Here is a 26,623-nt window from a genome sequence, read left to right as displayed (position 1 = left end):
AAACAGCATACAAAGTTTGGTTTACAGGCTAAAACCAAGTGAGAACAGTAGACAAAGGAGAGTCAGACAAGCCAGGTAAGGAAACGGAAGCCTAAATATAATAAGACCGCCAGACCAAATTACACAGCAATATACCAGGTACGGTTAGGCACAACAACAAAACCTGTCAGCAATGAGTGCTGTATGGAGGGGGCCTTTGTAAGCTAGCTGCTAAAGCGTTGTCATGCATTTCCATGTACTGCACATATGCAGAAGTGTCAGTCGTAAGCTGCACATGCAAAGCCCAACACTGCAATGCACCTACATGCCCATATCCCCCAACTGGAATTACATGACCTCAGCTATCAGTGCGTGTGGACACTGAAGCATGCCAACACTAAGACCGGAATGAGGAAAGGTGAGTGTGACACCAATCTTCACATCTCTGTGCCTTATTTTTTAGCTTCATGTGTCTCATTCAGGAGGATCTCAGAAATGTGGATTAAAGTGGACATGAACTCAGAACTTCCTCTCGCCCCTCTAAAAAATAAGAAACAGCATAATGACCTTTAAAGAAAAACATTTTTGTCACAGCTGATACAAATCCTGCAATAAATCTGCAGTTTGTCTACTTCCTGCTCTCATGGAAGCAGACATATTATTAACATTATGTGTATACCTATTAGCTCTCTGCCATGGCAGTCAGCTGACACAGGGAAGAGATCAAATTACAACTAGTGATTAGACACAGATGAGGGGGGATTAGACAGGCTAAACTCTCTAAATACATACATGGTACATTTCTCTCTGTTTCCCTTGTGTCCTGTCCAAGAGTTCAATACTTTAATACACTACACAGAAATCTAAAACCTTATATTACATCACCAAGACTAAAGGGGCCCATACACTCAGCCAATTATCGGCCAATCGATATCGACCGCAAATCGGTTGCCCGATCGATTGATTTGCGGCAGATTTCAATCGATCTGACATGCTGGAAAATCTAGGTGGATCTGTTGAGATGGCTTACCATTTTCCATTGGACCTAATAGAAATCTGATGACAAACAAATGCCATCATATAGATTTTCAATAGATTTCATACTGAAATCTATTGGAAATCTGTTCCTAGTAAAAAATGTTGGAAATCTGTTCCTAGTAAAAAATGTTCCTAAATGAATGGATGAAGTGAAATAAAATAATTGAATGAAATTGAGCACAATAAAATATCACGTAGTAAATCTCTCCAGCTAGCAGACATAAGATTACATAACAGATGAAAAATATACATAAGTATATAGAAGTTTGTATGAGTTTACAATGAATATCCTTCATAAGATGTTGTAAATGTGTCACTGTAGTTCAGTACCCACAACCTTCGATGCAATATAGTACAATATCATACACACATATATGGTATAGCACTACTGTACAGTTTAGTCACTCAAGGCTCATTTACACGCTTGACCAATGTCAGCTGAGGCAACTGGTAATTACTGCCTCAGCTGATAACCAAGAGTGTGCAAAGCAGCCCCCGACCGCCGCAAACGACCCGTCTGGCAGATCATCTAGACCCTAGGTTCTCAACGTGTGGTACGCGTACCCCAGGGGGTACTTCTTATGGGTCCAGGGGGTACTCAGGTTTGATATACTTAACCAAGAATAACAAATTTACAGTTTTAGAAAATTATAAATCTTATTTAAGCAACACCAAGTTAGTTTTTTAGCTAATGAAAAGCAATAGTAAATGCTTGAAAATTGTTTAGAACCAATTATCATTTACTACGATTAAAATATATACTTGTGATAATGTTTACTATGCAAGGGGGTACACTTGGTAAGTACAGGGTTTTAAAAGAGGTACATACCAATAAAATGTTGAGAAACACTGATCTAGACAGAGCGTGACGTACACCCCACCCAGTAATCCTTCCGCCCCTAGCAACAGAACACCTCAGCTAAACAGCTGACACACATCTGTACAATGTCATCCAAGGGGATCAGGTCCCGATGGGTGACATAAGGCAGTGTTCTCCCCAGGCTCTTTTAGCCGGGTGCTCCACCCGGCTACTTTTGATGAGCACCCGGCTGTCATCGGCTCACCTCTTCCTATGCTACAAGGAGAGTTGTGCACAGAAGTACCAGCCCAGCATTTTCTCATATTGCCTCACCCGGCTACTTTTTCATACCACCCGGCTGAAAAAATTCTGAGGAGAACACTGTAAGGCAAAGGCATGTACACACCTTTAGTTAGAGCCAATGCCCTGTTGTTTTCAAAGGGTATCTTATGCTGGGAATACACAATGAGATTTTTTTCGGCAGATTTACTTTCTGATTGATTTTACAAACTTTATTCCAATTGATTTTCTGATCGATTTCTGTTCACTCGAGAAAATCGATCCGAAAAACAATCAAAATCAGATCGTACCTGTTGGAAATTATCTATCGAGCCATCTATCTGCCAAAAAACTCGTGGTGTATCCCCAGCATAAAATAGAAGGCGTATGGAGACTGACATCTCTAATCCCTATTGCATTATTCTAGTTTCCACACTGGCAGATTCATCTTTTAATCTGGAAATATACAGTACAGCTGTGATTGTACAATCGTGTCCAGTCTTACCATATGAAGATTTTCTCACAATGATCCTGTAGTGAGTTGGATAGGAAGGCTGACATATCAACTTTTAAAAAATGCCAATTACCTGGTTGTCCTGTGCTTTTATGGGTTCCATAGAGTCTGATTCGCCAACCTGGAAAGAGTAAACAATGTGTGGTCAAACTTTAGTCAGAGCATGTGATCTGCATCCTTGTTCTGGGGCAGTGGCTTACCTCCTCTTGAGTCTCCTGATGCTGCTAGTTGTCCTCAGGACCCTTCCCATTCCCTGTGACCAGTCCTCTTATCTCCCCAGCGCATGCACTCCTCAGAGGAACTTCCTGTAAAGTAGTCGAAAGAGAGATCAAGTTGAATAACTAGAGAACCAAGGACAAAAAAAAAAAAAAAAAAAAAAAAAGGACAACAAGCAGCATCTGGACACTCGCGAGGGGGTAATGTTGCTTACCATGGGCTTTGTTTTAATCATTTTCCCTGATTCAGGGGTACTTTAAACTGAACCTGTTACATATTTAACCCATTTGCGTTCCGTCGTTTTCACTTGAGAAATGTTCACCTCCCATTCATTAGCCTATAACTTTATCACTACTTATCACAATGAACTGATCTTTATCTTGTTTTTTCCGCCACCAATTAGGCTTTCTTTGGGGGGTACATTTTGCTAAGAGCCACTTTACTGTAAATGCATTTTAACAGGAAGAATAAGAAAAAGACTGAAAAAAATCATTATTTCTCAGTTTTCAGCCATTATAGTTTTAAAATAATACATGCCTCCATAATTAAAACTCACGCATTGTATTTGCCCATATGTCCTGGTTATTACACCGTTAAAATTATGTCCCTATCACAATGTATGGCGACAATATTTTATTTGGAAATAAAGGTGCATTTTTTCCGTTTTGCATCTATCACTATTTACAAGTTTAAAATAAAAAAAATATAGAAATATTTCATCTTTACATTGATATTTAAAAAGTTTAGACCCTTAGGTAAATATTTACATGTTTTTTTTTATTGTAATGTTTTTTTGTTTTTTTTATATTAAACGTTTTATTTGGGTAGTTTTGGGAGGGTGGCATGTAAACAATAGATTTATAATCTAAATGTGTGTTTGAGTTTTATTTTTTTTACTTTTAGCTGTAGTTTTACTTTTTGGCCACAAGATGGCGGCCATGAGTTTGTTTACATGACGTCACTCTAAGCGTAACATACGCTTAGAGAGACGCATAGGGGAAACTACACCCAGAAAAAGCGCAGCTTCCGAGAGAAGCTGTCGCTTTTTCAGCGGGGGAGAGGAATCAGTGATCGGCACCATAGCCCGATTCACTGATTGCCTAGCTAACGAGCCGCGGCCGGGATCGGCTGCGGGGGCGCGCATGGTTCCTGGACGTAGTTTCTACGTCCAGGAACTAAAATAGGTTAACTAAACAGAGGGAAATGCCCCAACACCTGAACAATAGGCAGCACAGAGGAACTGTCAAGCCTTTATAGTAACCAGAGACTTACCCCCTTCTTAGGCAAGTTTTAACCACTTAACGACCGCCTAACGCCGATAGGCATCGGCAGGTCGCAGTGGTGTTTCCTTGGACACGTTCCATGTCAGTTCACGGAGGGTGTCTCCGTGAACAGCCTGCGAGCCTCCGATCGCGGCTCGCAGGCTAAATGTAAACACGCGGGTAAGAAATCCCCGGTGTTTACATCATTCACCGCTTACGGCGCAGCAGCGTCGTAAAGGAGACCGGCGATCCCTGGCCTCTGATTGGCCGGGGATCGCTGGCATCTGATAGGCTAAAGCCTATCAGAGGCGGTACAGGACGGATGGCCGTCATGTGCCGCCCACAGCGAGGAGGGGAGGGAGGGAAGGAGAGGGAGGGCAGAATAGCACTGCGGAGGGGGGCTTTGAGGAGCCGCCCCCCCCCCCCCCCCCGCAAAACACAAACAGCCGGCGGCGATCAGACCCCCCCAGCAGGACATCCCCCTAGTGGGTAAAAAAAAAGGGGGGGGGGAAGTCTGATCACCCTGCAGAAAACACGATCTGTGCTGTGGGCTGAAGAGCCCACCCAGCACAGCGTAGGAAAAAAACCCTGGTCCTTAAGTGGTTAAACCTGAAGCGAGTTTTCTCAGTACATGTACTGATATTAGACATCATGAGATAATCGTGTGTATGTACATCTCAAGCCTACATAGAACTAGGCTATGTTCCGTTTTCTCTCACTGTAAGTATTAAGAATACTGGCGTAACAATAGGCCCTGCAGCCCCTGCCCTTGCGGGGGGGGGGGGGGCCCGGGCAGCTACATACCTTCCGTGCGCTCCAGCGAGGACGTTTCTCCCTCTAGTGTCTGACGCGACTTTCTGTTTATACTGGAAGGTGCGTCAGAGGCTAGAGAGAGAGGAACGTCCATGCTGGAGCGCACGGAAGGTATGTAGCTGCCGCTGCCCACACAATGGTATGGATGCTGGAGGGGAGAGCCCAAGGTGAGGCGGGGGGACCATCCCCCCTCCCCGCCGAAGTGCAGCATGGCTTTCCCCTTCATGCTGCGACCCCTCCAGCCCCCCAAAACGGCCCTGAGCAGGCCCCCTCATCTAACCTATACTGCAAGCATCTACCTATCTAACCTATACTGCAAGCACCTACCCATCTAACCTATACTGCAAGCACCTACCCATCTAACCTATACTGCAGACACCTACCTATCTAACCTATACTGCAGACACCTACCCATCTAACCTATACTGCAGGCTCCTACCTATCTTACCTATACTGCAAGCACCTACCTATCTAACCTATACTGCAGACACCTACCTATCTAACCTATACTGCAGACATCTACCTATCTAACCTATACTGCAGGCACCTACCTATCTAACCTATACTGCAGGCACCTATCTATCTAACCTATACTGCAGGCACCTACCTATCTTTTTTACACCCTCGCCCTGGGTGAAATTTAGCCTAGAAACTGTCCTGATAATCATGAGTCAATCCAGCGTGTGTACAGCGGTCACACAATTTTGCTGATGATCCAGCATGCTGGCTCTTTAGTGATCTTAAAGCTGGAGCATCACCTGAATGCATTGTTCTTCCCTCACCCCTGCCCAGGGAAATCCGTTAGGTGCTGCACATTCTCCCACTGCCGCCCTCCATAGCAACAGGTGCATCACTAGCCTCAGCACTGCACTGTCACCCAAGGGATCGTGTACTGCTACCTGCTGGGCGACAGAAATCCCTAGTGTGTATGGGGCTTAGCTCCATGCGTCTTCCAGTCCCCGGACTGGTGCAACATATTGCCAAGTCTTACCTAGCCCCTAAATGGAAAGATGCCCAGATGGATAAGGGTCCAGTAATTTAGTTCACCAAATTATGATCCATGAGTAGATGATTGCAACTGTAGAGGACCGTTTGGTTCAGTTCAGAAAAACGTAGTCCCCCTGGGTCACTTCTGCTGATATCACAGGTCTTCCATATCTATTACACGTCTGATCTTGTCCTATGCCATGTCTTGATTTATATCCATTGTTAGGTAATTGCTGCTACTTATGTATGATGTAAGTTTATAAGAGTATATCCCTCTGCTAGAATACATATTGTATTGGCGCCATTCAGTTTGGAGCAGGGAGAGCCAAATGACGGCTCTCCCTGCTGCCGCTAAACTCCGAGACTGCATTAAATACTATTTCCCCTCCAAGTTGTTGCAACTCGTTGGGAGATGTAATTCAGGATCCGGCAGCCGCCAGAGCCCCGAATTACTGCTACGCAGGGCACACAGCCTGGCATTGCTGCAATGATGGCGCCCAGCTTTGGCACTCAGCGCGCCAAAATAACCTGCTACGTTTGGATTTTCCAGATTATTATATGGTGCTGTACTGTTTTCAGTTATAAGAATGCTTTGCTTTTCCTTCATTTGCTTTGCTCTTCCCCCTGCCAGGGGTAAAGTTGCTTGACTGGCATATAATTAACTTTAATAATTATCTTTTTCATTCCTAATCTATGGTTGCATGCATATGCTACACAGTATATTGTTACAACAAACAAAACTACTGTTTTCTATAGAACAATACACAATCACCTATTAACAAGCCGGAAACAATCACATTATATACATTTAACTAGAAACACCCTGCATCTGAATGCCTATAACCATGCATGGCACAGCAAAAGGGATTCAGATGCATTCCTGCATCACTACAAGTACCGGCGTGCATCTCACAAGACGCACACCAGCACAGTGGAGACGGGCACTAAAACAGGGAGACTGGTCAGTCTGACATAAACTTCCTGCACTGAATACAGATATCACAGTTTTACCACTTGAGCACGTACAATACAAACATCATTGCACCAGATTCATTTATTACCAGATTTTCTCATACTTCCATTCCCCTCAAAAGGTGTTTTCTCACAAGGTCTGTCTGCATAAAAATAAAATAATGTAACATGTAAATAAAAGAATGCAGCAACTCTCTTTCTTCAATGTCACACAGTAAACTTTTATATCATCTGACATGAAACTTCCATAGACCTCCAAATACCTACCCACCCGCTGTAAGCCCATGCACTGTATACAAATCCGCACCCTGTAGGCACCTGCACTGTATACAAATCTGCACCCTGTAGGCACCTGCACTGTATACAAATCTGCACCTTGTAGGCACCTGCACTGTATACAAATCCGCACCCTGTAGGCACCTGCACTGTATACAAATCTGCACCCTGTAGGCACTTGCACTCTATACAAATCTGCACCCTGTAGGCACCTGCACTGTATACGTATCCACACCCAGTAGGCACCTGCACTGTATACGTATCCACACCCAGTAGGCACCTGCACTGTATACGTATCCACACCCAGTAGGCACCTGCACTGTATACGTATCCACACCCAGTAGGCACCTGCGCTGTATACATATCTACATCCTGAAGGCATCTGCACTGAATACTAACCCACCCGCTGTAGGCACATGCACTGTATACTTATCCACACACTGTAAGCACCTGCACTAAATACATGCCCAACCCACTGTAAGTACCTATGCTAAATACTAGGCCTGAACGATTTTAGGAAAAGATTGAATTGCACGATTTCTGTCCGAAATTGCGATTTCCATTTAATTCACGATTTTCTGTATTTGTGAGACCAGCATCAGCAATTTAGTCCTTCATTAGCTCTGTCAGAGTCTGCACTTCGCAGGGCAGGCTTTGGCTAATTATCAAGCCTGGCTGGAGTGGAACCACAATTTGGCTTATGTTCTGTACAATATCACACAGTCCAGCTCAGTCACCTCAGCTTAAATGCACAGTGCCCACACTGCCCAGCACACATCATCTTGCACACACACAGAATGTATGAGGCACACACAAAGCGTCAGCGTGATCTGATGTGCAGAGTTGCAAAGGAAGCGGGGGGCGGAGCTGTAATAAATCTTAGCCTAAATGGTACTGTCTATCATTGCCTGGCCAAACTCTTGACTGACAGGCCTGCCGCACGCCCAGCTGATGACAGGCTAGGTGGAGAGAAAGAGAGCGAAAGCCTGTGGGTGGAGTCTGCCACCCACCCAGCTGATGATGGGCTAGTCAGAGCAAGTGAGAGTCTGCCGTGGCCGCCCAGCTGGTGACGCGCTACGCAAGGCGAAGGGAGAAAGTGAGAGCCCTGTGATGACGTAGGAGGTGGAGGCGGCACTAGGAAGAAGAAAGGAGATGGCGAGAGCCGCTATGCCGCCGCTACTTACACGGAGCGGCAAGCGGGAGATGGGCTGTCTGGCTGATCTCATACACTGCTGCACAGTGGGAGGGATATTGTGAGAAATCGACACATTCACAATCACGGAATTGTCATTTCGCGATTTGGGTCTGAAAACGATAAATCATTCAGGCCTCCTAAATACTTACCCACCTGCTGTAAGCACCTGCTTTGAATACTTATGGTATCCATACATCTAGCGATTTTGGTGGCCGATCGACCAAGAGACAGATCTTTCTCTGGCCAAATCTGATATGAGAGAGATCTGTAGGCTGCCATAAAACGCAGGCCAATTCCCAATGAATTTCAACTTGAATTCTCTCAGGAACCAGCCCAGTGATGCCACCTCACCACCCCACCCACTGTCCCCCCAGTGCCCGTGCAGTTATAATTTACCTGCCACACCGTCCGTTTCCTTGTACTTCCGCATTTGCACCCTCACGTAGTCACCAGCATTAGAGCACGTAGGGCGTGTGATGTCACCACATGCTATATGCCGGTAGTCACGGGGGGCCCAAATGCATAAATCTCTCAGTGTGGACGGCAGACAGGTAAAGTTTAACTGCATAGGGGGGGGAAGGGGAAAGAATTGGGGTGTTTGGACATAAAACACTATGACGGACAGAGCTGGGGGTCCGTTGCTCGCCCTGATATTGCACACTGTTCCTGCCATGCACCCGATTGATAATTATTATTGATTTGTTTTTATAGCTCCAGCATCTTCAAGAATCAAAGATTTTCCATCATGCCCCATCAATACATGCAACCAATTTCGGCCTGAAATTGGTTGCATCGTCAATCAATCATGCTCTTGGCGGCACAGACTTTCATCCCATTCAATTATAATTATCATATCTGATGGTCAATTGGCTGCGAAGTCGCTTGATGCGTGGGTACCTTTATACACACGCTGTAACTAAACATGAGTCAGCACTTGGTCCAATTCTGTGGCCTGGTTGAGCTGTTTTTGCAACTTAATCTAAATAGTTCTAATGTTTTGCAAGGTAGGTATATCAAGCATAAATATGATCATGTTAACCTCCTTGGCGGTATGGATGAGCTCAGCTCGTCCATGTACGCCAAGGAGGATTGCTCAGCCCCTGGAGGGTCTTTTTACTTACTTTTTTTTTCAGAACATGTAGCTAGCACTTTGCTAGCTACATGTTCTGTCCAATCGCCGCCGCTACGCGCCGCTAAAGGGGCTGTCACCCCCCCCGAGGACGTCTAGCGCAGTCTGGCGAATCACCGCCAGGCTGCGCAATGGGAAGGATCGGAGCTCCCCATGAGGTCATGACGTCATACTTATGTAAGCATTACCCAGAACGCCAGGGAGGTTAAAGCAAAGCTTTACTTATAACAGAAGTCAAATAAATGTGACATTATCTGTATCCTGAAATAACAAATACATTCTTACCACAGTTCCAGGGGTGCAGCTAGTAAGACACCTTTGTGCCCCTTCCACCAGTTTTAAGTAGCCAGAGTTGCCCCCATATTAAGCGGCCCTCCAGTATTGGTAGTCAGGGGGTACCCTCCAGTATTAGATAGCCCCAGGTAGCCCCCCCAGTGTATAGGAAGTTAGAAGTAATCGCCCAATATATGAGGCATCTCCCAGTATAGATAGCCAGAAGCAGCCCTCCCCCCAGTACAGGTAGCCAGAAGTAGCTCTCCTGTATAGGTAACCAGAAGAGACCCCAGTATTAGGTAGCTTCCCCCATTATTGGTAGCCAGAGGTAACCCCCCGGGATAGGTTGCCCCCTCAGTATAGGTAGCCCGAAGGGCAACCCAATTGTAACGAATGTGGAATCGTCTCCGAGGTCAGCGCACCAGACGTGCGCTGACGCGGCGGATTTCCTCCACAAGCGTATAATTGAAGACACCCAGGTTAGGTGCTATGCACCCGCAGAGGGTAATTCCCACCGGCAGATGGCGCTGTGGAGTGCAGGCGAACACAGCCGCTGCACAGCCACAGATGCCAAATGGGAATTGTACAGATCCAGGACAAGGTACAATCAGGCAGGGCTGGATAGCCCACAGGGAAGAGAGCAAAGGGACAGAACCAATGTGTGCCCACCAAACTAGTCGCCACCCAGCAACGGCGAACACACAACGGCGGAAACGAAGTAGGAAACACAATCGCAAGAATGGCGATTGCCAATAGCGACACAAGACAGAGCAGGACAGAGCACCAGGGTAGCAAAGGCACAGCAAATCATACAAAGAGAAAGATAAGGAAAATAACAAACGCTAGCTGAACGCGAACACCGCACTCATTCGCAACAGTGCACGCGTTCGTGCGCGGTCTCCGCATGTTACGCACAACAGAGACAAGCACGCCTAACTAACTAAAGACAGACAAACACGAAACAGAGAACGCGAGCACTTGCTTAACGGTTACCTCACCGAGCCTACAGCAAGCGTTCGTATCAGATAAGACAGACAAACGTGAAACAGGAACTAGGCAGAAAGGATCCACCGCTCTTCCATCAGAGCAAGTGTGATCCAAGCAGAAACACAGATCAGAAAGATCCACAGCCACTACCGCTAGCGGTTAGTGCGATCCAGGAAGACAGATCAGAAGGATCCACAGGACTAGCTCAAGGCGAGTGCGATCCAGGAAGACAGATCAGAAGGATTCACAGCACTAGCTCAAGGCGAGTGCGATCCAGGTAGACAGAACAGAAGGATCCACAGCACTAGCGCAAGGCGAGTGCGATCCAGGTAGACAGAACAGAAGGATCCACAGCACTAGCGCAAGGCGAGTGCGATCCAGGGAAGACAGATCAGAAGGGGCTACCAGTAACAACCGCTGTTCCGGTTAGCACCCAGACACACAGAACGACTTCCTATCGACCACCGCTGGGACAGGACAGTCGCAACAGACAAACAAACAGATAAGCAATCCTAACAGCACTAAAGAAACTGCCTAGTGCAGTCCCCAGAATTACTCTAAGATAACTTCAACAAGAAGTAGCATGGCTGACACTGTCTAGGAGTGTTTACTACAAACCCTGAAGGAATGACCAGCAAAGGACTGTGGGTAATCCCAACCTTTATACAGCCAGTCATCACAGGAGGCAGGTAGGGGATTTGCATAACGAATGTATGCAAATTCCTCAGTAGCAAGCTGCAATACTGACAAAAAGTCTCTCTTAAAGAGACCTGCAGAATGCAGACCTGAACAGTGGTCAAAAAGCTGCCTGTCTGCACAGGCAGCTGAGCAGATTCTCACACCAATATAGGTTGCCAGAAGTAGCCTCCCCCTATATAGACAGAAGAACTAGGTAGCCAGAAGGGCCCTTCAGTATAGGCAGCCACAAATAGGCACACCCCGAATAGGTGGCTAAAGGGACCATCCAGAATAAGTAGCCAGATGTAACCCATCCCCCAATGCAGAATAGCGATATACTTTCTTCAGGAGAATCTAGGCAATTATAATCAATTAATATTCATCATTTGCCGCCAAATAGAAACAATAATAATGCTTTATTGAGAACTTGTCCCAGTAACAAATAAAATCAATTAAAATCATCCAGTGCACAGGTTGGCCATTACAGATCAAATATATAAATACATAGTATAATGCAACATCTATCGTATCTGCAAAAAACTGGTAAGCAGTAGGTTCCGCAAGCTAAGTGAATTTACGATAGATGTTACAAGATACTACGTATTTATATATTTGATCTGTAATGGCCAACCTGTGGACTGGATGGTTTTAATTGATTTTGTTACTGGAACAAGTCCTCAATAAAGCATTATTATTGTTTCTATATGGCGGCTAATGATGATTATTAATTGATTATAATTGCCTAGATGGGCACTTTTCTTACATATATGGCGTTAACAGGTCCATGGCATTTGCCCTATTGGGGGGGCATTTTGCGCTCTATTTTTGTGTTATACTTTCTTCAGGCGTCCCTGTATCTATAATTAGAGCTCCCTCTCTTGTCACATAACCAGATGGGAGGTCACGTGACAAGACAGCCTTTTAAGTTACGCTGGAGGTCTGCTTTAATGCATACTTGCAGAATAGTACTGTTTTTTTTTGAATGACAGTTGGAGACAGTGATATTTTTTTTTTGCAGGTATGCTGGGGTGACCCAGAGTTTTTTCAGCTTGCTGATGATATTAGCCCTCTGAAATAGCAACCAGCCACAACGTTTGTCTTATTACTTCTGTACAAATGAAACATCAATGTGTCCTGCATGAATTTGATTAAAAAACAACAGGCAAGCGAAATGTACACCGTAATTCAGAAAACAAACAAACAAACAAAAAACACCTCATATCTCCACATCATGCGGACCCCCCTGCCTCACCAGGCAAGTGGCTTTGTCGACTTGCCTTGAATCCTGCCCTCCCTAAAGATGCTCATACCAGGGTTGTGGAGTCGGTAAAAAAATAATCCGACTCGACTCCTTTTTTTTCTCAATTCAAGTTTATTGAAAAATATGTTAAGTACAAACTGTAGTCGTAAAAGATACATATTATGCGGATAATGTCTATATAAAGTTACATAACACATTGGTAGTGCTTAATAAAGAGTACATAATGTAGTTTTCAGTATCAGCTTAATAAGTAGTATACAGCTTTAATCTAGTTAAACGCTAGGGATTTAGCAATATTGCTATCATCTCCTCATAACAAAGATGTGTGGCATATAAAGATGGATTATTATCAATCGAACTGTGTTCCATGTACCAGTAAGGGGCCTATATTCAGTATTTCCTAAGTTGTGTGATATAGAGCTAGTGGAGTGAAGAGAAGAAGGTCATGCCCACAGAAATTAGGAAAAGACAAAGCTAGTCCAATGAATCCATGATAGTCTTATAAGTATCTGAGTGTTGGAAATCCACCCATATAGCCCATGTCATAGTGCATTGTTCTGCACAGTCTTTGGAGCGGAGTATCAAGTCCTCCATCCGAGAAATGGATTCTACTCTTCTGAGCCAAGCTTTGATTGATGGTGGGTTAGTGGACTTCCAATTTAAGGGGATTAAAGCTCTAGCTGCGTTAATAAGATGAATTGTCAGAGATTTTTTATAGGCCCGCATGGATTCATGAGTGTCGTGGAAAAGAAATACAGCAGGGGAAAAAGGTATCGAGGAGCATGTGATCTTTTCACTGAGAGTATGTACCTCCTGCCAGAATTGTGTGATTTTGGGGCATGACCAGAAAATATGTAGTAGGTCTCCGACTCCTGAATTGCATCTCCAGCATTGGTTATTGGCATGGGGGAACATTTTCTGCAGAGAGGATGGTGTTCTGTACCAACGAGAAAGAATCTTGTATCCCAGTTCTTGGGTGGTTACATTCAGGGAGCCTTTATGATTGAGAGTAAATATTTTCCCCCATTGTTCTTCATCTAAAGTGACTCCTAAGTCCCTTTCCCAGTCAGTCTGGAATCGAAATTTGTTGTCATTAGGGGATGTAAGAAGAATTTGGTAAAGCTGGGATACAAGATGTCTCTGTGGGTTTTCACTCACCAATAAACTTTCAAAGGGGGAGAGGGTCTTTGTAAGGAAAGTTTTAGGTTTCAAGGAATTAATGAAGTGTCTTATCTGGAAGTATTGCCATAGACGAAGGGGTCTGTCAGGGTCTTAGAGCAGACATCTCCGAGAAGGACATAATACCAGTTGTTGTTAAAAAATCTCTGACTCTAGGGCCGGAACCTCCCCGCCAGTCCTGAAGGAAAGGAATATCAGCTGCTGCAGGGAAGCGGGTGTCGCCACACAGAGGGGAGAGTTTTCCTGGTAATGATAACAGGTTCCTAGCTGGTAGGTGTTTTCTCATAGTTTTGATGGTGGCTTGCGTTAAAGGATTACACCAGGAGGAGAGGATTTTGGCTGGTTTTTCTGACCATCCCAGGGTGTATGCAGCACAAGCGGTGGTGTCTTGTTCTATAAGAACCCAATTTTTGGGAGATTCTGTGTTTGACCATTCCACCACCCTACAGAGCTGAGATGCCAGATGATATCGAAGGAGGTCCGGCAGGCTGGTACCTCCTAAATCTTTGGGAGCATGTAAGATAGACCTTTTGATTCGGGGTGGTTTTTGACCCCAAATGAATCTGTTAATGCATGTTTAGAGACTTTTTAGGAAGGGGTTGGGTAAGTCAATTGGGATGCATTGGCTTATGTATAGGAAGCGTGGTAGCAGATTCATCTTTACAGATGCCATTCTTCCGAACCAGGAAATATTTTTTTGCTGACCCCATCTCAGAAGGTCTGCCTTCAATGTCTCACCCATGGGCCGACTCGACTCCTCAGTCGATTCATCGATTCCAACTTTAGGTATCCAAAATTGATCCGACTCCACAGCCCAGTCTGAAATAGTGGGTAGAAAAATCTTCTAACTCCTCAGGCTATGAAACAACCGACTCTTGACACCAGGTGCCGGAAAATTGCTCTGACTCCACACCCTGGCCTATACATTCAGGGTTGTGGAGTCGGTAAAAAAATCATCTGACTCCAACTCCGACGTTTATGAAACCTCATACTCCAGGTACTCAAAATGGTTCCGACTCCTCGACTCCTTAGTCTAATACTTACTAGGGCTGTGGAGTCGGTACAAAAATCATCCGACTCCAACTCCTCAGTTTATGAAACCCCCGACTCTGACTCCAATTCCAGGTACCCAAAATTGCTCCGACTCCTCGACTCCGACTCCACAGCCTGGCATACATCTAGAAATATATAGGGCAGATTCAACCAAGAAACAGATCTCACTCTGATCAGAGAGACATCTGTTGCCTGTCTTCACACCACAAGCAGATTCCTGATCGATTGCAGCATGAAATCTTTCGAGAATCAGCCTCTTGTTGCCGCCTTGCCACCCTTGGCTGCTGTCCCCCAAATGTCAGATGTCCCCCAGTTGAATCCTTGATTAAGCATGCTTATTATACTAATTTTCATACAATTCGATAATAATAATGGTCAATCAAATGCAAAATGTAAAACACACAGCACATCAATATTCTGTGAAAAAGGAGTAAGATCAACACCAATGGTATGAAATTATTTGAAAGAAAAAAATGACAATAGTTTCCATGCACATGAATCATTGTAATTTTAGGGATTTTTTTCCTTTTTTTATGTTTATCTGTGCAGTGGCTGGATAATGTACTGGAAATCCTGAGCTGAAGCTTGGGCTCAGAAACACAATCACCTAAGGAGGGGGAAGCCTCTGCATCCTATAGAGCAGCTATTCTTGGCAAGTCCCATGAGGCATTGCAATACTCTGACAGCTCTAAGCATAATTCGGGGAGGCGGAGGCATGATGGGATTTGTAGATTTGTCACAGCTGGAGTGCCAAGGTTAGCCATCACTGCTATAGAGGCTTCCTCTGTGTTCTCCCCTGCTTGCTGGGAACCTTGTGCTGTTTGAAGCCGTCCTCTTCTTCTGGCACAAGCACAGCCATGCTGCAGCTATGCGAGCGGGGCCTCACCTGCACAGTATCTGCTCCAGTCTACTGCACAAGCACGGCTGTACTCATACAGGTGCAGCACAGCCACACTTGTGCCAGAAGAGGAGTGCAGCCCTGATCAGATTACTGACATGCCCTTGTTAAAGGTGATCTGTAATAATAATAAAAATGCCCCTGGAGGTACTTACCTGAGGATGGGAAGCCTCTGGATCCTAATGAGGCTTTCCCCGTCCTTCACAGTAGCTCCTATCCAGCGCTGGCTCCCCCGAAAAATCCACTGACGGATGCATGCAGGCTCAGTAGCGCCTGTAGCATGCAGCAATATATACCTTGAGGATCCAGCACAGGCGCAGTACTATCTTCCCCTTCGGGCTCTAGCGGAAATAGTTGAGCCCCATCGGGTCTACTCTACTGCACAGGCCCAAAACACATTGTAATGCAAGGGCAATGGAAGGCAATGGGGCCTAGCACACGTACCATGTCGCCTTGCGATGGAAGTGCCCGATCCACGGCAAAGTCAACAGCACGTTACCGGCCGAGTTCCACTTCGATGCAGCAGCGGTGGAAGCAATTAAGTCAATGGGCAATGTCTGCGGTGTGGATGCGCAGAATGACTGGAATACAACAGGGAAACCAGAGAATCCCAGTGTCATACTTCCTGTCCAGCAGGGAGTACGTCACGCGGCGGCGCTATGCATATGACCCTGTCGGCGCACTCCGCTGCAGGGTTATAGGTTAGGCATTTGTGCGCATCGCACCGCAAACACACTTTTCAGGTGTAAAACCAGCCTAAAAGCAAACCTATAATGTTTGCTGCAGCCGATTTCCAATACTCAGGAGGGGGAAGCCGCTGGATCCTCCAGAAGCTTCCCCCATCTTCCTCAGCCAGGCCGATCCACTAATGAGACCTGAAGTGTATATGTGAATATAAAGCTGTGGAAAAAATTATCAAAAAAAATGGCCAGTTTTGTTGAGCGATGTGCAACGTAGGAGAATACTTCTGGAGCGACTAAGATTTATTTACCGCAGGGCACCAAATCTGAGGGACAGATTGGTCCCCAGCTGTGTAGCCCACCCAAGGGAAAGAATGCCAATTGACAACAAATGTAAAGGCTTCTTCCCATGTAGGGACTGCAAGGCATGCAAAATGGGGATTACAACTAAAATGGACAAGTTCTCGGCTATGGACAATACAAAGGAATATAAAATTGAAGAATTTATTACATGCAGAAGTAACCACGTGGTGTACCTCTTGTGGTGCAGTTGTGGATACAGATACGTGGGTCGAACTACTAGAACTCTGCAAGAGAGTGGGTGAACACATCTATAAAATTACTAAGGGACATGAAAACCACAATGTATCTAGACACTTTAAAATGAAACATGGATGTAACCCAAAATTCTTGAAAGCATGTGCCATTGAAAAAATACAGCCCAATTGGAGAGGCTGTCACAAGCTGCGCACACTGTGCCAAGCTGAGACCAGGTGGATTTATACATTGAGAAGTATGCACCCAGAAGGGTTAAATATCGACCTGGATATAAATTGTTTCCTTGCAAATGATTGAATGTGGGGGAGAGGTGCAATACTGGCCAAGTAGGGCCACTACAGTTGCTATAAACAGAGTGTGAACATAGTGTGAACCAGGTACATGCATGTAGGCCTGAAAGATAAATCGAATTTAAACCCGAAATAGCAATCACCAAGATCACAATTTCGGAATCATCAAAGTGGCAAATATCGCGATCAAGTCATTTCCACATGGGAGAAGTTTGAAGAAGTGGCTTCAAACCTCCCCAAAGTCCCGGTGCGTGCAGCCTGCAGCGTTGGACATACCTTCCGCACGAGTCCAACACTGTCCGTCCTCTATTGTCGTCTGCTGGCTCTTGTGCTTGGCAAAACTCCGGGTTCCTCTATGTCACATGACATACAGGAGGTATTTCGTGCATTAGAGCCTGCAGGAGGTGAAGTGGAAATACGGGCATCGCTGGACTCGTACTTGAAGCTATGTCCAGAACTGATGCAGCTTGGGGGACAGAGGATGCACAGAGAGACACAGAGCGGGCACAGAGAAAGACACAGGAGACACGGAGGGAGCACCCTCTATACACCTAATAATAGCAGATTAAATGTTAGTGGTAGGCTAGCAGATGTGTAAACGAAGTGGCAATGCCCCCCAGGGAATTGTAATCAATATAAGCCAATCGCCCGTCTAGTTATAGGCTGCGGCTAGAACGGTTAAGTTGAAAGTAGGAATGTGACGCTGGGGGTTGCTATGGGGACAGCGCTCCCGACTTCCCTAAGGGAGGTAACGAAGGATGATGCACATGGGGGGAAGGGATGTCTAACAAAGGGGTGGACTTAGGTCTGGATTGCGCGATGACTTCGGCGAGGTCACATGTGCAGCATCAATCCAATCCAATCCTTTTATATTTAAACATTTACAAAGTAGGTTGAATGTTTTAGGCCACATTCACACTTAGAAGCGCAAAATGCCAGCGATTTTTGCCGGTGTTTTGTGAGAGTGATTTTTTCGCGATTTCACGTGGAAAAATCACGGGACGGTGCAGCAATTTCTCCGCGATCGCGTTTAATGCTTCTGTAGCACTGAAACGCGATCGCCGGGAAATCGCCTGAAAATGGTGCAGGCTACGCATTTGCGGTTCGCGATTTTGGGCGATTTGCAGCAATTAGCGCAAATCGCCCAAGTAAGAACGGGCCCATAGGGTTTTACCAGGGCTGTGGAGTTGGAGTCGAGGAGTCGGAGCAATTTTGGGCACCCGTAGTCTGAGTTGGAGTCGTGGTTTCATAAACTGAGGAGTCGGATAATTTTTGTACAAAATCCACAGCCCTGTTAAGTATTAGTAAGGGGTTGGAGTCGAGGAGTCGGAGTCATTTTGGGTACCCGGAGTCGGAGTCGTGGTTTCATAAACTGAGGAGTCGGGAGTCCGAAGATTTTTGTACCGACTCCACAGCCCTGGGTTTTACTATACTTGCGCTTTCCAAAATCGCCGGCAAAACACTCTAGTGTGAATGGGGCCTTACTGTCTCTAATCAGTGGCAGCCTATTAAAGTGGATCCGAGATGAAAAACTAACTATAACAAGTAACTTGTCTATATATCCTATCTAAAGTTTAGATCGTTTACACAGCATATCTAGCTGCAAACAGCTTTAATAGAAAATTATAATTTCTTCCTGTGATACAATGACAGCAGCCATGTTGTTTGTAAACATTACACAGAGGCAGGCTTATCTGCATCTTGAGCAAACAAACCTAATCCCCCCTCCTCCTCCCTCCCCCCCCCCCCTCTGCCTCTGAAATCAATGGCTAGTAATACCTCCTCCTCCTCCAGCCCAGACTGAGCTCCCATGAGCCCTTGCTACTGCCAAGGCTCTCTGAAAACCTGTGGGCGTGGTTTATTTAGTTTATAGGGAATTGGAGTATTAAAGCAAAAACAAAAAAGCATTTGGCATGCGGAATGCCCTATAAAAAATAGGAAAGGAACACAATTAGGCAATGAGTAAAAGTTCACCTCGGATCCACTTTAAGTGTCCCAGAGTTAGAAAAAGGTCAGTAGTACTCCCTGCCCTCAGAAGTTGTATTCTGCCAAGAGAACTTGTATGGCAGTAATTTGCTTATCAGTGATGTTTACTATATTCCTGACGAGCTATTGACAAGACAGAAGCGGTCACTTCCATGCCTAGAAATTAACTCTTTCAGGCAGGAAAATAAAACAAGTAAAACAATCTGGTTATTCATATGTTTTGTACTGTACATACAAATGTTTATCTTATCATGTCACATATCGCCTTGGGTACACTTTAACGCTATAAGGTGGAAAAGATAAACAGTGTTTATGTACTTGACCAATCCAGGGCAGTTCCTGACAAATTTTAGAATCTGAAGCAAAACAATCCTTCCTCCACCGCTCTCTGCCTTTACTCCAGCTCTCCCAAAACATCTGGTGGGCAGATTCCACCAAGAGACAGATCTCTATCTGATCAGATTGGATCAGTGAGAGATCTGTTAGCTGCCCATACATCGCAGGCCGATTGCTGATAGATTTCAGCATGAAATCTTTCAGGAAATGGCCTTGTTACGTTGCCTCACCACCCCACCAAATGTTTTATGTGCCCCCCCCCCCCCCCCCCATGCCCGTGAAGTTATACTTTACCAGTCCACGGTTCCCCAAGTGCCAGCACTGAATTTCTGCATTGGCGTATAGCACATATGTGACATACACGCCCCATGTCTATATGCCGGTAGTCACGTGGGGAACATTTGTGGAAATAAAGTGCGGACACTGGGGGGGACAAGTAAAGTATGGGATCCAGAGGGTACATAAAACATCTGGAGGGACAGCTGCCGGTGGTCTCTGTCGCATTCGTCATTAATGTTTATCGCACGCTGTTACCGCCACGCACTGAATCAACCACGCTGACCCGAGATTTCCCAGCATGCCCAATCAATACATTAGACCAATTTCTGCCTCAATTTAGTCATAGTTGATCGGGCATGCTCTTGGCGGCACCGATTTTACCCAATTCAAACATAATTAACAAATTGGATGGTCACTCAAGTTGACAGATGTACAGCCACCTACAGTCAGCTCCACCACCACACACACTAAATCCCAGAAATAATACCTCACTAATCATATGCATGTACTGTACACAATTACAGTGCTCTGCCTCTTTCCATTTGAACTGTACACACACAGGCAGACATCACCACACACTCTACATACAGCAGCACACATTCTCCTTCCTTTATCTATAATGCCTATCCTCCATCATGCTCTGTGTTCCCCAATGGTAATGAAATGCAGAGCAGCTACTGGGGCACTAATGATAGGCCGCAGCTATATACCTGCACGGAAAGGTAATCGGGCTGTGGTCACGCGTGGTTGCATGCGGTCACCTGTCACTGCATGCGCCATCCTCAGCGGTGACACGCCCAGCACTTGACGTCAGACATCACGGCCTCCCGAGGATCCGCTCTTTGCTCGCAGAGTCCGCGGTGGCGGCAGCAGAGAGGCACCGACGTGTTTCAGAGGGCAGCAACCCCAAACCCGCACATCGGCTACTTCCACCGACTAAAGTAGACATGAGAGTGAGAGAGAGAAGCCGTCCCAACAATAATCTCACCCGGAGCTCCCCCTGGTGGCTGGCAGCGGGAATGGCAGGATGGAGGCACAGAACAGAAGTATCACTGTGAGTAAAAATTATCATTACACACCTGACCGGGGCAGTCTCAGGTTATATTTCTCCCAGGTCACAAAATCTCCCCCTCCCAGTATAGGCAGCAGGATATGTGGTATCCCCCCCCCCCCCCCTACCGCCAGTATAGGTTACCCCATGACCAGGGCTGTGGAGTCGGTCCAAAAATCCACCGACTCTAACTCCTCAGTTTAGGATTCCTCCGACTCCTCTAATTTGCATATTACAATTTTGTTGATTAACAGTATGTAACATGAAATTCGTCTCTTAACTGCCAACGCTTAGGAATTTTACAAGGCAACTGAAGTGAGAAGGATATGTAGACTACTATATTTATTCCCTTTAGACTAAAACTAGTCCTTGGTAAGAGTACTTGTAAAAGGTACAAACCGGAACAAAGAACATCTATCCGGCCCTAGGCAATGTAAGTGTGGGTACATGTAAGAATAATGTGCAGGTACTCTGCAGGGGAATGAGGAGATTCTTCCTCTATTACACATTCTTCATGCACAATCTGAACAAGGTTTATGGGTGACAGACAGGGCCGGATTACCGACCAGGCAACAAAAGCAGTCGCTTGGTGCCCCCATTCAGAGTCAAAGGGGCCCCATCAGCACATAAACCAGCCCTCGCCATCCTGTCAGCGGTGGCTGGATGGTATAATGGTTAAAGGGACTCTGAGCAGTGCAGTAACTATGGAAAGATGCATATCATTTTAAAGCTCTCTTACTTCTCTTTCCAATGATATATAAACTGCCACCCTACGCCTTTTAGTTTTCGCAATTTTCGCGATCGAAATCGCGGCCACAGCAATTTCGATCGCAAAAATAGCGAAAACTAAAAGGCGTAGGGTGGCAGTTTATCTATCATTGGAAAGAGGAGAAAGAGAGCTTCAAAATGATATGCATCTTTCCATAGTTACATTGTATTACACAAGACGACTTTTCTCCAAAGTCGGCAGCTCGATTTAGCACAATGCAATGAAATATAAGGAACCCAGGGGGATATAATTACAAACAGGGGTGTTTCTAGGGTCCTTGAAGATCGGGGGCACCTGTGGGCACCAGGTGGGGAGGTTACGCCGCGTCAAAAAATGAGCGTGGCCATGAGGTGAGTGGGCGTGGCCATGGGTGGGGCCAAATGTACATTAACTTAGCAGCGGCGTAAGCTACAGATAACGGGCCTGCCCATGGAAATATTGGATGGAGCCCCCTGTCCTTTATTTAGATAATTTACAATCAGTATAGGCATAGATCAAAGATGTATATGCACATACAATTTTGATTGGTCAATCACTGACCCCCAATTTTACCACCCCCGTGCAGTAAGTGGGCCAACAGACAATTAATTTTATGAACAGAGCTAAAATTGGCTAATCAAAATTGTATGTGTGTACCAGGCTTTACAGCTAATACTGTACATACTGAAAGTAGCAGGGATCAGCATACAATATAGCTGGTTTACAATCAGTAAAGGCACAGAGTAACACCTTACACTGTACACACTGGAGGTAAATCAGCACACAGTGCAGGCACTAGAGAACAGCGTATACTGTACATACTGTAGGCAGCAGAATTCAGCACACTGCAGCTAGCGTGCCAAAAATATGAGTATCAAGTTGTGCGGCGTGCTTATCGCGCCGCACCGAAAAATGGGTGGGCCATGGACCAGAATATAGGTGTGGTAACGGGTGGAGACAAATTTACATGAACCTAGCAATGGTGGGACATTAGATTATGACAGTGGTGGCGAACCTTTTGGAGGCCGAGTGCCCAAACTGCAACCCAAAAGTCACTTATCTATCGCAAAGTGGCAACAGCAATTTAAACTAAATACTGTACAAACGTTTTAACTCATACATGAACATTATGGAAAATCCAAGTTGAAAATAAACTGTGAAGATAAACAATTTCATCCATCCTACTCCTGAAAAATGTATTCAATTTTTTAGAACCTCCTAGTTTTATTTTCTGTTTTAAAAAGCTAAAAAAGTAGGTTTAATGCTATTGTCTTATATGATAAGGATTCAGCTTTTCCCATAGTCTTGCAGTTAGCAATCATGTGACCATGATCATGAGGCCCCCAACAAGACAAATTCAGCAATCATGAGGCCCCCAACAAATCATGAGGTTCCCAACAAGACAAATTCAGCAATCATGAGGCCCCCAACAAATCATGAGGTTCCCAACAAGACAAATTCAGCAATCTTGAGGCCCCCAACAAATCATAAGGCTCCCAACAAGACAAATTCAGCAGTCATGAGGCACATAAATAGACAGCACTTCACATAAATAGGCAGAATGCCCCCTTAATATGGTAGACACCTCTCACCTGGCACCAGTTCCCCAAAATACACTCAATCTGACAGCAGTGGTTCCCCAAAAATAGGTAGCCCCAGGTCTATATGTGTCCCCAGAATAGGTGGCCAGCAGTATAGATGTCCCCAGAACAGGTAGCCAGGGGTAGAGATGTCCACAGAACAGGTAGCCAGGGGTATATGTGCCCAGTATATGTAGGCAGGGGTATATGCCCCCAGTATATGTAGCCAGGGGTATATGTCCCCAGTATATGTAGCCAGGGGTATATGTGCCCAGTATATGTAGCCAGGGGTATATGTGCCCAGTATATGTAGCCAGGGGTATATGTGCCCAGTATATGTAGCCAGGGGTATATGTTCTCAGTATATATAGCCAGGGGTATATGTCCCCAGTATATATAGCCAGGGGTATATGTCCCCAGTATATGTAGTCAGGGGTATATGTCCCCAGTATATGTAATCAGGGGTAAATGTCCCCAGTATATGTAGTCAGGGGTATATGTCCCCAGTATATATAAACAGGGGTATATGTGCCCAGTATATGTAGTGGGGGGTATATGTCCCCAGTATATGTAGTGGGGGGTATATGTCCCCAGTATATGTAGTCGGGGGTATATGTACCCAGTATATGTAGCCAGGGGTATATATGTAGTCGGGGGTATATGTACCCAGTATATGTAGCCAGGGGTATATGTGCCCAGTATATGTAGCCAGGGGTATATGTGCCCAGTATATGTAGCCAGGGGTATATGTGCCCGTATATGTAGCCAGGTGTATATGTGCCCAGTATATGTTGCCAGGTGTATATGTGCCCAGTATATGTAGTCAGGGGGTTATATGTGCCCAGTATATGTAGCCAGGGGTATATGTGCCCAGTATATATAGTCAGGGGTATATATGCCCAGTATATGTAGGCAGGGGTATATGTCCCCAGTATATGTAGCCAGGTGTATATGTGTCCCCAGTATATGTAGGCAGGGGTATATGTCCCCAGAGTAGGTAGCCAGGTGTCCCCCCCAGCAGGAGGGGAACAGCGCAGAGAAGAGGGAGAGCTGTGCGGACGGCGGGGAAGGGGGGCAATCTCCCCCCTCCTTCCCTCACCTTAGGTGCTCTCCCTCCCTCGCTGTCCCCTCCATTACTGTCCGGGTGGCTGGCAGCGGCGGGCGGAACTTACCTCCGTCTCGTCGCAGCGCCGGATGGATCTGCCGCTACTCCGGTCTGGTCCAGACCAGAGCAGCGGCTGCACACCCGAACTTCCGGCGCTGGAGCGAGACGGAGATAAGTCCCGCCCGCCGCTGCCAGCCACCCGGACAGTAATGGAGGGGACAGCGAGGGAGGGAGAGCACCTAAGGTGAGGGAAGGAGGGGGGAGATTGCCCCCCTTCCCCGCCGTCCGCACAGCTCTCCCTCATCTCCGCGCTGTTCCCCTCCTGCTGGGACCCTCCGTGTCCGTGACAATCAGGCAGGGCCAGGGCAGCAGAGCGGGCGGCAGCAGAGCGGGCGGCAGCCGCCGCCATCAGCAGGCTTATGCAGCGCTGCGTCACAGCTTTGGAGGAGACAGGAGAGGTCGCAGAGCTCGGAGTCGTCGGACTCGGAGGCAGGGCCCGGCGGCATCATGGGTGGCACGTGGCAGTAGAACAGGCGGGCGGTGCACACAGCCTAATGGGGGGCGGCCGCGGGTCCCAGAACACAGTCCGGGCAGACTCGGTCTCAGCGGAGGGCCACTCACCGTGTGTGCAGTGCAGGCACGGGGTCGGAGGCGAGGTCGGGCACCACAGGAGCAGCCGGACTTCACTGCAGAGTCTGCACAGCAGCCTGCACTCTCCCTCCTCTCCACAGTCACACTTCCTCTTTATGTCTGGTGCCACCCCTCCACTTGCTGCCGCCTGAGGAACCCGCCTCACCCCGCCTCATGGGCGGGCCGGCCCTGGCTGTTACCGCCGCGCAAAGAATCAACCACATTGACTCAAGATTTCCCAGCATGCCCAATCAATACATTCGACCAATGCATGCTCTTGGCAGCACCGATTTTATCCGATTCAAACATAATTAACAAATTGGATGGTCAATCTGGCAAGTTGACAGATGTAAAGCCACCTGCAGTCAGCTCCACCTCCACACACACCAAATCCGAGAAATATTAATTCCTCACTAATCACATTATGCATATATTATACACGATTACAGTGCTCAGCCTTTTTGCATTTCAAGACATTACTACATACTGTAAATGTACAGCAGCACACATGCTCCTTCTTCTTTCCTTTATAATGTCTCACCTCCATCCTCCACCATACTCTGTGTTCCCCAATGATAACAGAAGTGCAGAGCAGTTACTGGGGTAGTATTGATAGGCTGCAGGTATACACCTGCATGGGAAGGCAATTGGGGTGTGGTCACATGTGGTTGCATGTGCCATCCACAGCGGCGCCCAGGACATGACATCACACAGCTGCTCAGCAACATAGCCTCCCCGAGGATCCGCTCGTCGCAGACTCAGCGGTAGAGGAGATGGACGTGTTGCTGGACTGCAGGTATACCTGCCCCTTAAGCTGGGCATACAAGGATGCAATTATGTGCCAGATCGAGCCTCTGGCTCAATGCCGGTGCATCCCCGCTCGTCCGCGCAGATTGATTCCCACTCGTCCCCGTCGGCACTCCTTATCAGTCACTCAATTCGAGCGGGGAATCTATCCAGCAGGTCATCAGACCTGTCAGATATTATCAATCGAACCATCAGCGGCTCGATTGATAAGGAAAAGAAACTCTGTGTATGCCCAGCATTACAGACTCATTTCACAAACAAGGGAAAGAATGTGGCTGTCCTAACAGTAATTACACCCGGAGCTCCCCCTTGTGGCTGGTAGCCGGAATGGCAGGACGGAGGCACAGGTTGGAAGTAGTCTTGTGAGTAAAAATTAACTTACAGTTCTGCCCAGGGCAGGTTCTAGGTTAAATGTCTACCACGGCAAGTGATGAAAAGGTTGCCCACCTCTCCCAGTATAGGCAGCCAGATGCCGTCACCCCCCCCCCCCCTAGTAGAAGTTGCCACATGACTCCTGCACGCTATAGGCAGCCATAGTTCACCCCCACCTTGTAAATGTAGCAGTGCAAAAGCGTGTGTGAGTTGGCACTAAATATGTTGATCAGTCTGCTCATGTGCTTCTGCATTATACTGCAGCAGCATTTTACAATTAAATGATAAACATCCAATTGTTTTGGTGCATTTGGAAGTAGCCGAGTTTATTTAAGGGAGTTCTGTAGGGCATTTTAAAAACAAAAACTGACACTTACCTGGGGATTGTACCGACCGCTGCAGCTGTCCAGTCC

General features: G+C 46.4%; 1 protein-coding gene across 6 annotated transcripts in view; it reads right to left on the bottom strand.

Moving 5' to 3' along the window:
- The window catches only part of SETDB1 (SET domain bifurcated histone lysine methyltransferase 1), a 214,653-nt gene extending 193,827 nt beyond the window's left edge, over positions 1-20,826 (bottom strand). For 3 of the 6 annotated variants that reach the window (XM_068253260.1, XM_068253256.1, XM_068253262.1), the window contains exons 1-4: positions 20,628-20,826; positions 6,949-7,002; positions 2,810-2,914; positions 2,683-2,730 (exon numbers count right to left, since the gene is read on the bottom strand). The gene's annotated coding sequence lies outside the window, so the exon portion shown is untranslated. The other 3 variants (XM_068253258.1, XM_068253259.1, XM_068253263.1) reach the window with 3 other exon arrangements.
- Between the last annotated feature and the right edge of the window lie 5,797 nt (positions 20,827-26,623).

This window comes from Hyperolius riggenbachi, chromosome 9 (genome assembly GCF_040937935.1).
Source record: "Hyperolius riggenbachi isolate aHypRig1 chromosome 9, aHypRig1.pri, whole genome shotgun sequence".
NCBI lineage: Eukaryota > Metazoa > Chordata > Amphibia > Anura > Hyperoliidae > Hyperolius > Hyperolius riggenbachi.
Note: the sequence above shows the minus strand (reverse complement) of the source record. Positions and strands in the feature narration are given on the sequence as shown.